Source organism: Pundamilia nyererei, unplaced genomic scaffold, assembly GCF_000239375.1.
Source record: "Pundamilia nyererei isolate P.nyererei 1_Seehausen unplaced genomic scaffold, PunNye1.0 scaffold00422, whole genome shotgun sequence".
Classification (NCBI taxonomy): domain Eukaryota; kingdom Metazoa; phylum Chordata; class Actinopteri; order Cichliformes; family Cichlidae; genus Pundamilia; species Pundamilia nyererei.
The window spans coordinates 248583-251819 of NW_005187823.1; positions in this window are offsets into that span (position 1 = coordinate 248583).

The window sequence follows — 3237 nt, forward strand, 5'->3', positions numbered from 1 at the left end:
CAAGGAGCTGAATTCACGACACGCCGAAGACCAAAGAGAAAAAAAGTGGCTCGTTTATTTCACTGAAATGTCATGTGACCAACTCAAAACGGTTCTCTATCGTTTGTTTGGCCCCCACGTGATGGTGTGTATGCCCGATGACACCAGGGCCTGCTTCTAATGAGACGACCTGTGGTGCCCTCCCAGGTCTGGACAAGGCATCACTGAGTTCCTGGACAGTCTGAGGTCCAACCTGATGGTGTCAGGTGGACAGAAACATAATGAGGTGCTCTGTTGGATTTAGGTCAGCCGAGCTTTGGGGCCAGTCAGTGATATTCATTTATCCTCCAGGAAGTGCCTGCAAACTCTGTCCACATGAGGCCGGGCATTAGTGTGCACCAACGTAGAGTCTGCAGTGAGTGGAGGATTTAATCTCCGTACCTAATGGCAGTCAGGGTGGTGGTATCTAGCCTGTAGAGATCTGTCTGTACTTCCCTCCATGGATTTGACTCCCAGACCATCACTGAGCCACCAAATCACTGATACAGAATCATGTTACACAGATCGTGTATGTCGATCGCTCTCCTTCAAACATCTGCATCAGTGCAGGCTAATGTCTGATATCTGGCTGTCATCTGACTGTTGTTCCTCCTCTGCCTGTTCATTTTCTCATTAAAATAAACATTAATAATCATTTGTCCACTGTCACTTGAACGCAGCATGCATTTGTGATCTTGTGAGAAGCTGAGAGTGTGAAGACGATCTGTTTGTCCGAAGCGACCGACTCTGCACGCACAAAGATCGCAGGGCCTGTTCTGGCCTGCTGCTGTTTGCAGCTGCAGTAGCACCAACACAGGAAGAGTCTGACAATCAGAAACATTCATCAGGACAACAGTCAGATTAAAACAGCTGAAGCAGTTTCATCAGGTGAACGATCTACGTGGAAGTTTTTTGGGTCATTATCCATCTGCACTGTAACACTGGCTCCACCATGTTGGTCACATGACGTGGTTTCCTTCAGATCATTGGCTGTTTCTCTCCTCCCGTCAGTCCGGTACTATCGAACCTTGGCTTCATGTGTTTGTCACACCTTTGGTCTTTTGTCTGAGTATTTCTGCTTCTGTTGTCATAAACATGACTAAACTGCCAGTCAGTCAACTGTCCAATTACTTTTGACAGTCTGAAAATGCTCGGCTTTGTTTTTTAAACATGAATAAAAACTTTGGTTTAAAATCCTCTGCAGTGACGAGCAGAGTCATCAACACAGTGTCGTTATTCAGATACTAACAAACTTACCTGTGTCTCTGTAAACACCTGAGATATCACAGAATGAAGCTTTGAGTCGTAGCAGCACTGAGACCTGTGGAGCAGATGGCTGAGCTGATGTGCCCGAACACGTCTGAACACTACGTGTAGATAACGTGCAGGGACTTGAAGCAGGGCAGACATTTAGAAGGTGAAAGTACAAACATGTGGCCGCGCTGTGTGTAAATAAATAAAAAATAAAAACAGAGCTCAATTTTCTCATAAATAAATATTTTGTTCATTTATCCTCTAAACGGTTTAAACTGGAAAATGCACCATCTTAAGAAAAAATGAGCGCAAACCTTGACACGCCTGGACCGTCTACTCATGTCGTTTCTCCATCACCCTGGTGGTGGCCTCTGACGTAAAGGGACAAAAACGACAGCTTGTAAAATAATAAACGGCAGTGTGCGTCTAGGAGCTCAGAGATAACGTAGACACTCAGCAGATATGTGCGGAAAAGCTTTTTCATTGACAGCCTCTATTTTCAGCAGGACGATGTTAAACCACACGCAGCAGGACTGCGTAGCAGACGAGTCCAGGTGCCAGCTGCAGCCTCCAGCTGCTGTGCTGCTGTCTGAAACTGAGAAACTCGACATTTCAAAATTGAGCCGCCTTCACCTCTGCAGCGGCTGATTCACCTCATCAACCTTTTCTGCCTCCTGCGTTCGTTGGCTCGCTGTGCTCAAAAAACATCTTCTGAGAAGAAGTTTTGTGGAGCTCAAAAGAGAAATACAATCATTTTACTCAGATCTAAAAACATTTATTGACCAAAACAACTTTAATGTGAATCCTGTTTCTGATCGTACACGACTGCTTCCTGTTCTCAAATGTAAATGAAGTACACATCTGTGTGGGGTCAAAGCTGTGTGCCCAGAGGAGACGATGAGGCTGAACGGACCAATCGGGATGGAGGCGACGACTCAGGTCGAGCCCTGCCCCCTGGTGGTATCAGCTGGTTAAGCTGCAGATTAAAAAGCATGTTTGAGATAAACCGAAGCACGCGGTGAGTCGACACAGAGCTGCGGCTTTAACGTCATTCACGGACACGTTTAAACAAGTCAACCTGACAGGAAGCTTTTTTTCAATTTCTAGTACTTTAAAAATATTAAATATTTTTTGGTATTTTTAAATATTTTAAAAACTATTTAAAAAATATGGTTGTTGTTGTAGTAATACTTCTGGAATAATTTAGTAGGGGATAGTACAGATACAATTAGTACTGAAAACCTTTAATTTCTTGTGAGACTAATGAAATGAATCCGTGTTGTTGGTATTATGCAGCGTCCACAGTCACATGATTTGATGGATGTGCAGGTTGTGTTTGACGTGTCAGCTGTTTCATACTCAAACCTATTGTAACATAATTACACATTTACAGCTGTTAAAATCCTCTGATGTACAATAAAAAAACCTTCTTACTTTAGAATAAAACAGTTAAAACTTATAAACCTGTTTAATGTTACGATGACCAAAGCAGCGCTGCTGGTTTCAGCTTCACTTTTCATCTACGAGCCTAAACGTTCATTTAAAACCAAAAACTTAGTGTTGAAAAACAAAGATTCAACTATTTAAACAGGTTACAAGTTTGTCCTTCTTGCTCGGCAGTAAATATTTTTACAACTTGAGATCACGTCATGGAGCAGTGACTCCATCACATTCAGCTGTTTTGTGCAGTAACTTTAAGAAGATGTGGAAATGTTTACTTTCAAACGCTGAAAAGCATCTTTGGGCGTCGATCTGAAGCCTCGACCAGCTGAGCCGTGTTGATCCTGATCCAGCAGGGAGACCTTCCCTCTGCTGTGGCCTGTTCTAAGCAACCCAATATGAACCTTCAAATTTTACCCAGAATGCACTTTGTGAAGTTTTCTCCGGTGAATCAAATCGATCAAACAGCGATGCTCGTTCCTAGGGATGGGTATCGTTTAGGTTTTATCCGATGCCGGTGCCAAA